The sequence below is a fragment of the Hibiscus syriacus genome, unplaced genomic scaffold (assembly GCF_006381635.1).
Source record: "Hibiscus syriacus cultivar Baekdansim isolate YM2019G1 unplaced genomic scaffold, ASM638163v2 tig00110429_pilon, whole genome shotgun sequence".
Taxonomy (NCBI): domain Eukaryota; kingdom Viridiplantae; phylum Streptophyta; class Magnoliopsida; order Malvales; family Malvaceae; genus Hibiscus; species Hibiscus syriacus.
This window is the reverse complement of record NW_024062733.1, coordinates 455283-469250: the sequence shown is the minus strand read 5'-3', so window position 1 is coordinate 469250 and position 13968 is coordinate 455283. Positions and strand designations below refer to the sequence as shown.

General features: G+C 34.5%; 1 pseudogene; it reads right to left on the bottom strand.

Annotated features, from left to right (window-relative positions):
• The window catches only part of LOC120124740, a 45943-nt pseudogene that overhangs the window by 25782 nt on the left and 6193 nt on the right, over nucleotides 1–13968 (bottom strand).

Below are 13968 nucleotides of genomic sequence, written 5' to 3'. Positions count from 1 at the left end.
ATTTAATGAATTTTATATTCATTTATTAATTAAGAAAGATGAAGAAATATCATATGATTTCTTCATCTTCTCCAGCACCAACGTGAGCTTCTCTTCAAAGGTAAGAAAACATTTGTTTTCAATTTTTACGCTAGTTCCTTTGGAATTCGAGTTATGTCATGAAATAGAAAAGTGATCTACGCGAAAAATGCTGTCGTTTGGTACCAATATTTCTTTCTATTCTTGCTGGATTTCAAAGATCCCAAATCTAAGGGTTTATGTTCATGATAGTATTCATGAAATTGATGATAAATCTTGATGATTCAGAGGTTATAGATTCATTTTCAAGCTGAAGTTATGGTTAAAACATGTTCGATCTTTATAGAAATTATTCTTTGAAAATTTGAACATGATGATTTTGAGTGAGAAAAATTATGGAAAAAATATATAAGGTCTGGAAATGATGTAAGAAGTATTCTAAAAGCTTTAGAAAATTCGGGGACCATTCTATAAATTTTTAAAAGTTGGGGGACCAATTTGTAATTTTTGGAAAAGTTGTAAATGGTTGTATAATTGTCTAATAGTTGATGTACTATGCTGGAAATTGATGTTTTGGGATTGAAATGAGTATTTAGATGTGAAATATGACCATTTTGGAAGTTTGAAAAGATTAATGATTTAAGTGCAACATTCACATAGTCAGTGTACCGATACACTAAGGAAGTGTATCGATACACTCCTTGAAATGAAAACTAGAGTATGCTATTGGGAATACTGATATGTATAAATGTATGATGGTCTAGATATCGAGTACAAGCAAGTTCTGAAACGACTGCAAAGTTAGGACAAATCCAAAGAGATAAATCATAGAAGCGGATTTTGATATATAAAGTGTCAAGGTGAGTGCAATTTAATTTGTATTTATTTTTATAGAACGAACATTGGCTTGCGATGAGCCAGTGACGGAGTTACTATGGTAATAATGGACTCCTAAAATGGTTTTACACGAAATAGTAAGACATGCACACGCCTTAACTAAAGACCTCTTCTGCGATAGTTCAGAATAATTAAGTCGTGCCCACACCTTAACTGAAGACCTCTTCTGCAATAGTTCAGAATGAATAAGCCGTGCCCACGCCTTATGCGAAAACCTCTTCTGGTTTTATCGTACTTGAATACATGATTTCATAAGTACAAGCATGTGAATGATATGATGTTTATATGTAACATGATTTAAATGATTACATGTATATGCGATATGTGATAATGAAATACATGAATATATGAAAAATATGATATTAGCTGTGTGATATGCCTGACATGTTATTTAATGTTACATAATCGATGTGAACATATGAGAATAAAGTAATAGATACGTGAATCTAATATATGAGAATACATGACTATGTGACGATCTATGTGAAAGTAAATACATGGAAATAATATATAGTTAATGTAATATGAGTGATTATGTAAAAATGTGAAATAAGTCAAATGATATTGAAGTATGTGAATATAGTATATGTGATATGAGATTATGTGACAATAAGTTATATGAGGTGAATGATATAATAAGAAGTTATGTGATAAGAAGATATGAGTTTATGTGATATAAAAGTGTATATATGAAATGACATGATAGGTGATAAAAAAAGTTAGCTTATATGAATATGTGATATGAATGTGATATATGTGATGTATGTGAAGCATATGAGAACAAGAGATGACAATGATTTACATGTCATATGAACACAAGAGAAGTGTTATAAGCCAAGTGACATATGATTATGAAATCATATGAAAAGTGAAATGTGCATGTGAAATTATATAAATGATAATGCCCATGTTATGTGATATGAGAGCTAGTGGTATAGTTTGCATGCCAAGAGTCGAGGGTTTACCTATGTTCTAAGGAACATATGGACAGTTTACCTAGGTTCTTCGGGATCTATGGATAGTTACCGAGGTTCTTTATCACCTCTGGATAGGTCCTTCGGGACAAATTTCACATGCCCCTAATGGGACCCATACGAGTTGTGGTGATAGCAATAGTGCACAACCTCAATGTACTCGAATACCTTAAGTTCTCAGTAATATACATGGGCTTATAAATGGTTATCAAAGGTAAGTGGTTTGAAATGTATTACATGATATTGATATTGATAATGATAGAGATCATGATAATGATGGTATATGTGCATGAATGCATTTTGATATATGAAATGTTTTATGGTTTTTATTATATGTTTTATATGCCTCACTAAGTCAACGACTTAGCGTGTGATTATTTCACACGTAGGTTCCGAGAAGAGGAAGAATGATTAAAGTTAAGCAAGACAGGTCAGTTCCTCCTTTCCATAGATCAGATCAGAAAAGAAATGTATAATATGTATTTTGTAATAACGATAGTGGTTGGCATGTAATAAAGATTTGAATCCAATATGCTCTAAATGGTTTGTAAAATCGTACGATTGAGTTTTGTAATGTTTTAAATGTGTATATGTAAGTGGAAATTTTATACGAATGAAAACTGACATTTATATGAATTTATACGTATTTTGCCAAAGTTATGCACTGCAACAGTGCATCGATGCATAAATTGTATTCGAAATTTTTCATTGTTCATGGTACTGTTTATACCGTATTTCACTGTTCACAAATATGTATTTTTGATTTGAATTTTTATATTGAAGAATAATTTAATAGTATTTTATTGTATTTTCTTAAAAAAAATAAGTTCAAATGTTTTGTTATCTTGAAAGAATATTGTTTTGAAAAGTCAATGTGACACTTCAGACTCGTATCCGGGTCGAGTACGGGTTGGGGTGTTACAGTAGTAGTACTACATCTGAACAGTAGAGCAGATGGATAGCCAGATCAGTGGCCAATTCAGATATGAAGAGAACCTCCAAACAGTATACGACGAGATCTGTGAAGAGTGTGATGCAACAGACATGATATTAGGTACATTCATAGAGTTTTCCATTCTAGTTATTGCATTAATAGATCTCGATTCCACTCACTCCTATATCTTCTCCAACCTAGTTCAAGAGATAGAAATACCAGCCAAAGACTTAGAGGTAAAAGCTTGAGTATCGAGCCCTCCAAATCTAGATGTTCTAGTAGATGAGATTCATCGGAAATGCCTAGTATAAATTCAAGGTCAGAGCTTCCTATCAGACTTGATGAAGTTACTATTTCGAGAGTTTGAAATAATCTTAGGTATGGATTAAGCACGATGCCAGTTTGAAATAAAAAGCCAGACAACTTAAACGCAGAAAAGATGATGGTAATAAGTTAGTAATGACTATTGAGAAGTCGGTCAATCCATGATCGTACTAGCTATAAAATCTCAACACATGATCGATCGGGGATGTGAGGCCTTCTTAACTCATGTGGTCGATACTCAAATTTCAAATCTAACACTCGAGGATATCCGACCAGTGTTATATTTCCCTAATGTGTTCCTAGAAGAATTATCGAGTTTACCACCTAACCGTGAACTAGAATTTGGCATCGAGGTAATTTTGGGTTTGGCTTTAGTGTCTATTGCTCCCTATTGTATACCTCCAACAGAGCTAGAGTAGTTAAAAGATCAAATTCGATATTTATTAGAGAAAGGCTTCATATGAACGAGCATCTCTCTGTGGTGAGTGTATGTCTTGTTTGTTAAGAAGAATGATGGGTCGATAAGGTTATGCATCAACTATAGGTAGTTAAACAAGTTAACCATCAAGAACCGTTACCCACTTCCTAGGATAGAATATCTTTTCGACCAGCTGAGGGGAGCATGTGTGTTTCCCAAGATTGATTTATGGTCAAGCTACTATTAGTCGAAGATGAAAGATATCGATGTGGTGAAGACAACCTTTAAGATGATGTATGATTATTATGAGCTCTTGGTAATGTAGTTTGGACTTACCAATGCTGCGACGAAATTCATGGACCTGATGAATCGAGTCATTCACCCCTATCTAAGTCAATTCATAGTGGTCTTAATATATGACATCATTATGTATTCTCGATTAGAGGAGGAACATGATCAGCATCTTTGCATCATCTTGGAGACGCTTTGAGACTATCAATTGTATGCTAAGTTTAGAAAATGTGAGTTTTGGTTTCCAGAGGTTTCATTTATGGGTCATGTTGTGTTCGCATACAATATTCGAGTTGACCCACAGAAGATTCAGGCAATTGTGGAGTGTGAGGCACCTAATAATTTTTATGAGGTACGTAGTTTCCAAGGTTTATCCAGGTACTATCATTGATTTGTTTATGTTTTTTTATGATAGTTTCCCCACTAACCAAATTGTTTCAAAAGTAAATTCCTTTTATGTGGGATTAAAAGCTATAAAAGATCTTTGATCAGTTGAAGACCATCTTCACTCAAGCCCTAGTGCTGACTTAACTAGAATCGATTAAGGACTTCATAGTTTTTAGTGACGCTTCGTTGAATGGTCTTGGATACATCTTGATGAAGAAATGTAAGGTCATAGATTATACATCCAACCAGCTTAAACATCATGAGTGCAATTACCCCACCCACAACCATGAGCTAGCAACAGTGGTGTTTGCCTTGAAGATTTGGCGATACTACGCGAGAAATGTCACTTTCACTGATCACAAAAGTGTTAAGTATCTAATCACAAAGAATTAATTGAAATTAAGATAACATAGGTGGGTCGAGCTGCTTAAGGACTATGACTGTATGATAGAATACCATATGTGTAAAGAAAATATTGTGATTGAAGCCTTGAGCACGAAATTGATGATAGAGTTGCAAGATCTCCAAGCACGATTGAGCTTGAGTAGTCAAGGTGGGTTGTTAATTAAGTTGTGAGTTAAGTTAGAGTTAGTAGCGAGACCAAGAGGCTATAGATTTCAGATGATCAGTTAAGGGCTCGGGTTGAACAGGTTCGTCGAAGTGAGGCTTCGGGCTTTGAGTCGTGTGATGAGGGTGTGTTATACTTTAACGGTCAATTATGCATACCCATAGACGTTCATTTGCACAGTATAATTCTTCACAAGGCACAATGCAGTCCACTCGCAGTTCACCTATACAGTAACAAGATGTATTAGGAGCTTTGACAGTTATATTAGTGGACGGGCATAAAAAGGGAAGTGTCAGAGTTTGTCGTTAGATGCTTAGTGCATCAGCAGGTTAAAGTGGAACACCAAGTTCATTCAAGATTGCTTCAGACATTCAGATTCCTTAATGGAAATGGAATAGGGTGACCATGGACTTCATGACCGGGTTACCCTTGATTAGACAGAGACATGACGCTGTTTGAATCATAGTAGGCTATTTAATAAAATCAACTCATTTCCTCCCATTTAGATGGATTATACCTTAAAGAGGTTAGTTCACTTGTATATCCGTAAGATAGTGAGGTGCAAGGAGTACCAACTTCCATCATATCCAATAGAGATCCTCGATCCATTTTCCAATTTCGAAAAGCCCTTCATGAATCTCTAAGCACCAAACTAAACTTGAGTTCCGCTTTTCATCCTTAGGCAGACAACCAGACAGAATATGTCATCCAGATATTACAGGACATGCTTAGATGCACCATTATAGATCTCGAAGGTAGTTCGAGGGATCAGCTATTATTGGAGTTTACGTACAATAACAATTTTCAGTCAAGCATTCAAATGGTTCTGCTTGAGGCCCTGAATAGACGCAAGTGTAGAACTCCACTAAGTCGGACAGAGCTCAGTAAGGGCAAGATAGTGAGTCCAGACTTGATCAGAGAAACCGATAAGAAGGTTAGATTAATTCATAATCGATTAAAAGAAGTCTAATACATACAAAAATCGTATGAAGACCTATAAGGACATAGAGTTTGAAGTGGGGGAAAAGTGTACCTCAAGGTTTCCCCATGGAAGAAAGTGTTTCATGACGGAAGAGAAAGTTAACTCCACACTTCATAGGACTTTATGAGATACTAGAGAGAGTTGGAACGGTGGTTTACCGGTTACCCATACCTCCAGAGTTGGAGCCCATTCACAACGTGTTCCATATACCCATGCTTAGGAGATATTGTTCCGATCCATCTCACGCCATACCACCAGAATAGATCGAGTTGAGCCTAGACATAACCTAATAGGAGGAACCGATCAGAATCTTTGCAAGAGTTGAAAATAGATAAGGAACAAGAGGATTCTTTTAGTAAAGATGTTGTAGAGGAACCATGGCCTTGAAGAAGCATCTTGGGAAACCGAGGAAGACATGCAGCTTTAGTACCTTCACCACTTCTATCCAGGTAAATTTCAAGGATGAAATTTCTTTCTACTAGTGGAAGTTGTAATGCTCTGAATCCTAGATTAATAGTTTCAGGTTAATTCGAGGGTGTGTTAGATAAAACCATTAGCCTTAAAAGAAAACTTGACCCATGTAATGCAAGTTTGGGCATGGGTTGAGCCCAAGTTGTTATAAAGGGGGACACCTTTATAATGGGGTTAAGACTTAAAGGACCAAAGCAACAAATTGCCCATTACATTTCTAAAAAGTTGAATTCCCTTAATATGGGATGATGTCAATATGGAAGAGTTTTTTCTCTTTTTCTCCACCCTTGTCTTCATCCTTCATCTTTCTTTCATTCTTCCTTCCTCTTGTGATCTTCAAAGGTGATAACTTAGTGGCCTTGAAATCCTAGTTTGGCATTTTTAATGTAAAAATCATAACCTCCACCTTACAGGCTTCAATTTAAGCCCTCAATCTTTTCATTTCATCATATTATCCAAAATATGGGTTTAGTGGGGGTTTAAAAACCTAAGTGGAACCAACTCGTTTTTTGAGAGATTCAAGCCTCAAGAAACATTCTAAACTCTTTTCTAAACTCCCCACCAATGTTATTAACAATTGTGATTTGTTCTTGTCTTGTAAGAGAAGTTGGAGAAAGCTTCAAAGCTAAGTGAAAGGAAGATCTAGTGCTTGGTTGAACCTTGGGTGTTTCCAGAAACTTAGAAATTCAAGATAACTCACTTTTAACTCAACTATACCATATGTAGGACACTAGGTATGATTTGTTAGCTTGCATGAGTCATGAAGCATGTTCATAATAGATTTCAATGTTTGGTGTTTTCAGCATGTTTATGGATTCATATGACCCCCTCTTCTCATACATAACACTTTAATAACATTTGGGGACCTTAGTAGAACTCATGGGAGTGTTGGAGGGACATTTTGTACCCAAAACATAGTATTTTTTAGCTCGAGTATCGGTACTAGAAGAACAATATCGATATTGTTCTTCAAACTAGCCAAAAATAAGGGGATTTTAGGATAGAAGTATCGATACTATAATGGATATTGATACTGTAGGTAAGGTATCGATACTCACAGGGTGATATCTATACCAAGTTCACTTAGTAGATTCCAGTAGCCATGTTTGGTATCGGTACTCATGGAAGTATCAACACCGAGGGTAGAGTATCGATACTCTCCAATATGGATATCAATTCTTAGGTATTATTTAGAACATCGAAGTTAAATTCGATATCGATACTCATGAAAGTATTAATACCACATATCACGACTATCGATACTAGCCTTTTTTCTATCAGCCTTCAATAAGTTAGTAGTATCGATATCCAGGGGTTAGTGTCGATACCCAGAGGTTAGTACCAATACTGAGGGGCTTAGTATCGGTACCTATGAACAATACCCAAGGGTTTTAAGGGATATAATTGAGGGACCCAATAATGCCAGAATGCCATGAAATAAAACTACAAGTTAGAATAGTTAGAAACAATAACAACTAGGATGAAATAAAACTAGCCTTGTTTGATGCTCGGGAAATAGTCAGGACACACGAGTCACTTTAGTAGACGATGATCGTTCAGTTTGGATATATCCCAGTCAATGTCAATGTGCTTTAGATGCCAACTAGGCGTAGATACTCCAAGACTCGACAGAATAAGTTGATCAGGTGTATGTTTTCGATATAGTTTCAGATCTCACCCAAAATACCCGAGGTTATTTTAGGAAGGCTAGAGGGGTGTGCACTCCAAGATGTATAACCCTCAGCAACACCATGATGTATACCCCTAACATGTCATATTAGTATCCTATGTCTTCATACTTGCCACTAGAATGCTCATTGAGTGAATGAATTAGTATAGTACAGTACATTTATTAGTGTGGCACTGAGCTCGTAAGCTCAACGTTCGGAATTTGTTTCAGTGTGCACGTTCAGAATGTGTTTCCGTGTGCAGGTTCTTATGAGACCGTTCATGGAGCATTATCGTCACTAGATATTCCAGCTCAGCAAAAATACTCAAAGTACGTCTTGATTTGTATTATAGGGCATTTACTATTGTATACCCTTTTTGTAACTCTATTTTAATTTAAACTAAGTGTATAATTTGCATGATTTAGGAGCTCCCTTGTATTGTAAACTCAAATTTATTACTTTTTATTTTATAAGTGTATTATTTGGATGATTTAGGATCTCTATTGTACTGTAAACTCAAATTTATTAGTTTTTATTTTATATTGCTATGGATGACTTTTTATAACATGGTTTACAACTGTTTTAAAAGAAAATTTTTGGGTTAGCCACTTTGGTGGTCCCTTGTTGCATTGTAATTCGTCATTATTTGATTGGACTGGATTAGGGTGTTACATGACTATTCATAATGGTCTAAAACTGTCCTTTTTCATTAGAATATTTACGACAATTTGAACTTGATTTTAATATTTCTCTGAGATATGATAGTGGTTTGAGATTCTATGATGAAATTTCATCATATCTAAGACAATAGATTAACATCTATCTTAGACTATCGTCAATTTTTTAACAAAAAGGAACAAATTTTGAACATAATGAATTTGTTGGGATTTGCAAAAGCTTGAATCAACAACCGAAAGGGTTCGCCAAGAGGGGTCGGGTCGATTTTTGTGTTTAGGGAGTAAGGAGATTGAAAGATAAAGAATTGCACAGTGATTTATAGTGGTTTGACTTCTCAACCAAGTCTACATCCACTACCTTAGCTCTTCACCAAGGATTTTCCAACAAATTCACTAATTTGTTCTTTCTTTTTACAGGACAAAGAGATAACCTTTACAAACTCCCTAGTTTTTCACGGGCTAAACTATAACCTTTTCCCTAGATTTTAGTAGGCTTAGCTAGAACTAAAACCCCTTTACAAGGAAAGGAAATGTAAACAAGAAAACCTCTCTAAGGTAGGTGTTTACAAGAATTAAGCTCACAAGAACAAATATTTACAAGAGAAAGATAAAAATAATAATGAAAAACTCTTCTCTTGTGTTTGATTGCTTGGATATGTGTTCTCTTGCTTCTTCAAGTGTCCTAAGCTTGTTTTTATAGCTTGAAATGAGTTTGAAGTTGTATCTAACCGTCTGGGATGTTTTGGAACCGTTGGGGATGTTTTGGAGCCGTTGGGGATTTATTTTTTGCAAAATAAGGATGTCCAGAACAGGAAGTATCGATACTCCACTATGGGGTATCGGTACTACCTTTGTTAAATTCAAATTTAACTAGTTGTTGCTAGCCGTTGGAGCCTTGCAATATCGATATTGTCTAATGAGTATCGATACTACTTTACACTATGGTATCGATACCCTTGCATGGTATCGGTACTCATTTTGCATTCTAGAATTTGAGCCTTCATGGTAGTATCGGTACTACCTTGATGGTATCGGTACTACCTTGATGGTATCGGTACTTCCTTTGCCTATTGTATCGATACCATAATAACAATATCGGTACTTGTTCATGTGGTATCGATACTGCAAAGAACAGTATCAGTACTACTATAGAAAAATCATTTTTTTCTCAATTCCAATTTAAAATTGACTTTGAATTATTTTTGAAATCTTTGAAAACTTTGAATAAATTCAATTCAAGTCCAAAAACATTTTTCCATAAAATGTTATATCAAAACATAGTTCTACAGAATTATCGGGTGATCTTTTTGTAACTTTTAATAGTTGAGAGACTCAACAAAGCAATATGTCGAGAGATGATTTTATAACTTTTGATAGTTGAAGGACTCAATAAAAAACACTTTATACTCATAGACCATTTGTGTACTTGACCTTAAATATAAATCGTTTTCACGAGGAATTATGATTCATCATGTGCCACAGTGTTTTCCTTAATTATAGTGTATGGTGCAACCCAACCTTTGTTCGTGGAAATTGATTTTTTGCACAAAAAAAGTGATTAAAGTCGAATTATTTATTAACTTTTTGTTCTAAAACAATGGAGGAATTATTAGACGTCGATTTGATTGTAAACGTAACCCATAATATATATATATATATATATATAAATGTTTCTAACAAAAAATATTTCTAATATCTAAATAAAAAATTAATATACTTTAAATAGTTGTGTCCTATAAACTTTTAATTTAAAAAAAAAAAAAAAGAAAAAAAAGAGTGATCTTATTATTACAAGAGGACAACTGCAAAATATAAAAGAAACAGAACTTTCTCAAAGGTCCTTGTTCTTAATTTATTTTACTTTTTTATTTTAAAAAAAATAAATTTTTGTCAAGTAAAATTTAGAGGGGTAAACTATGCATTAAGTACCTAAATTATAAGTTTTGAACCGTTTTAGTATCTAAACTATAAGTTTTGGTCCATTTTAGTACCTAAACATTTAATTTTTTTCAAAATCATACTTAATTTCAATTTTCATTTTATTTTAGTACTATGTCGTTAAAAACTTAAAGCGTTTAGTGCCTAAACTATAAGTTTTGCTCCGTTTTAGTATGTAAACTTTTAATTTTTTTCAAAACATAACGTTTAATTTTGAACATGTACTAAAATAAAACAAAAACTTGCTCCAAAACCGCTCCAAACATTGCTCAATTGATATTTAAGACAATTGTTTATATAGTCACAAAGGGAGCATCTATCACAACTTCACTACCATATGGATGTGTCATCACCCATCTGTTGAAGAATCATGAAGTTGACTTTTCACTTGACTCCCTTGTTTGATTAACTCGCAAGATTGACATGTTATAAATTACTAGAGCGGGATACGAATTTATTGAAAATATCGGTTGGAGTAAAAATGATGGCATTTGAGTAGAACAAGAGAAGAAGCAATTGGACCCCATTGGCCATAAAGACCACCAACCAATATAAGATGCAACGATGGAAGACGTTACAATCCAAAAGGATGTTATAATGAAGACAATGATGGAATACATGGTCAATTTCCAGGAGCATTTTGATTCTCGTGTGGGCCACATCAATGACCAACTAGGGGAAATGTGAGCCGATATTTCATCATTGTGCGATGAAGTCTCCATCTTGCGTAAAGAATTCTGTCAACGAGATCAAACGACTTAGGTAATTTATTATTTATGTTCTAAACATTTACATGTTGTAAAATGCATTTGATTTTCTTATAACAGCTGTGGACAACCAAGTGGTGAATGGACATGAAGACATTACAAATGATGATGATGACGATGAAGATCCAAACAAGTATATCGTGTCTTCAACACCGCCTGCAAGAAAACTTGTCATTTTTTATGTCAATGGAGTCCTTGCCTACTTCTCAAGAAATCCAAAAGGTTTTAATTTTGTTGATTTGTATCCATTATTTTAGCCTATAAGCGTACAACTTTAATGTCATTTTCTTCATGTTGTAGATGTTATACTGAGACCAGTAGTTTATGAATTTCTGCATTTTTGTTTAGAAAATTATGTTGTTGCCATTTGGTCTTCCAAGATGAGGTTAGCACTATTAAGAAATTGAATTACTATAGAAAAATGGATCATCTACAATTAGATGTTAATATTCAAAATTGTTAACAATCTTAGGCATAACATTGATCGTTTATTTCAGAAACTACCTTTGTTGTGTGACCAGTTTATATTCATTTGGGTAAGATGAATGTCATTAAACATTACTGACTTTTATTTGTTTATGATTCCTACATATTTATGTTCAACTGTCTGTAAACAGAATCAAGGAAAGTGCAAACAAAAAAAGATAGTGTTACCTACTGTAAAGATCTCCATGATGTTTGGAATGTGTTTCCTCAATTTAATGCCCTAAATACACTATTGGTCGATGATTCAACGGGAAAAATGATTTATAATCCAGTAAGTTAAATTTTTGCCATATGTTTTTCCAGTTAAACAGGTGTTCATACATTGGTTGATTAACAATTTATGTTTTTATATAGCAATAAGTTACATATGTCAACATCCCTTTGACACTTCATATTCGGAGGACGATGCTTTAGGTATGACACAAATTTATTCATGCTTATACGAAATTAGTTTCTTGTTAGTAAAATTGCACCTAATTAGTTTGATAATTGCAATTATTTATATATGTCCTCAGCAAAAGGCGGTAACATACGAGAGTATTTGGAAAATTTGTGGAAGGTGCCTAATGTTCTGGACTTCGTCAGAAATAACCCTTTTTCTTCAGAATAATTTCATTGTGGGTAGACTATTTGAATATTGTTATGTATAAAATTGTTTTGTATGTATGTTTGGTTTACTTATATTGTGTGTATATTTTCATTCGATTCATATAATACACATAATGCATTAATTTCAATTCAAATATACTAAAACATATAAGATAATAATTGTGTATTTTAATATTCCACACTAGAACATGTGACTTACACAGTAAATATTCCATTCAATGGGGAAGTGCAAAGATAACAATCTAACTATCTTATCTTCTCTTCCATGTCACTGCTTTATTTCCACGTGACAACCCCATCAACTCAGCTTTGAACTGAATCAGTATTGCCTTTCCCGGCTTGTTGGTATATATCGCATGTTACTTGAACAGTAGGAATCAATTATACAGTTTTCATGTTCAATTTAAGACTGCATTTCATATTCATTTCAATTTTAATTGGAGTTTAAATTTCAATTTCAATTTGAGTTTGAATTTAAATTTATTTTTCAACTCCACTATAAATATTAGCTTGAGCCTTTGTTCCCTTTAAACAACAACTTGCTCAATGCATCGGGAGGTAACATCAAATGCCATTTCTAAGGTAACAAGAACCTTTTTCAATACTTATTAACTTAGACAATTTTCATGTTATCATTGATTATTCCTAATTTCCATTGTTTTTTCCAAACTTGAAACGCGAGGTAAATCCCGACCTTCATAATTTTGAGAAACAAGCTGGGAGATTGGATATGTGAAGAATACCTTTTGGATATTATCCATTTCAGCCAGCTCATTGAGATATGTTAACCCTAAACTAAAACCGTCGAAGTGAAACATACATGATGTAGAAGAAGATGCAGATTTAAAATCTCAACGGTGATGCATTTTGTTCTCAAACTGTTAAAGCGTCAGAAACGTTTCAGACGTATGATCTGGGTGGTATACGGGAAATGCAACAAAGGGCAACTAAAAATCCTGAGAATTGAGGGCTATAACTTGTAATAATAAAAATAAAGGGTACACATTTATAAAGTATCGATACTTAGCTAAATTAACAATGTAAACGGTAAAATTCTACTGGTGCAATGTGTAGACACATGATTTTCGCCCGGCCCAACAGTGGCCCAAACAAGACCCAAAACACGTGACCATCATGCTAGGGTTTCCAGAACCCTAGCTTTCTCCACTTCAGCCGCTAGCAGTAATGACTATTGGATCTAGATCTAACAGTCTACGATGGACCCCAGTTAGGGTTTTATCATTTTCCCAAGACCGAGCGCCGCAACTCCTCTCTAACGAGGACTCTCCACAGCCGCACAAACTGCCAGAAGGCTAGGGTTTCTAGAACCCTAGCAAGTATTTCGTCCTGCACCGCAACTCCTTTGGTCAGAGTTCCCTCGCGCCCCACGCACCTCTACATCCGGTTTTCTCGGCGTCGTGACCACATGAAACACCAAAACAACTACATCAGAATCATGGACTCTCCAAGCCGAGTTTCACTCGGATCAAAACACTAAAGGAATAGGGCAGTATCTTTGTATTATAAATAGAGAACATATACACGTTTGTAAAGGGG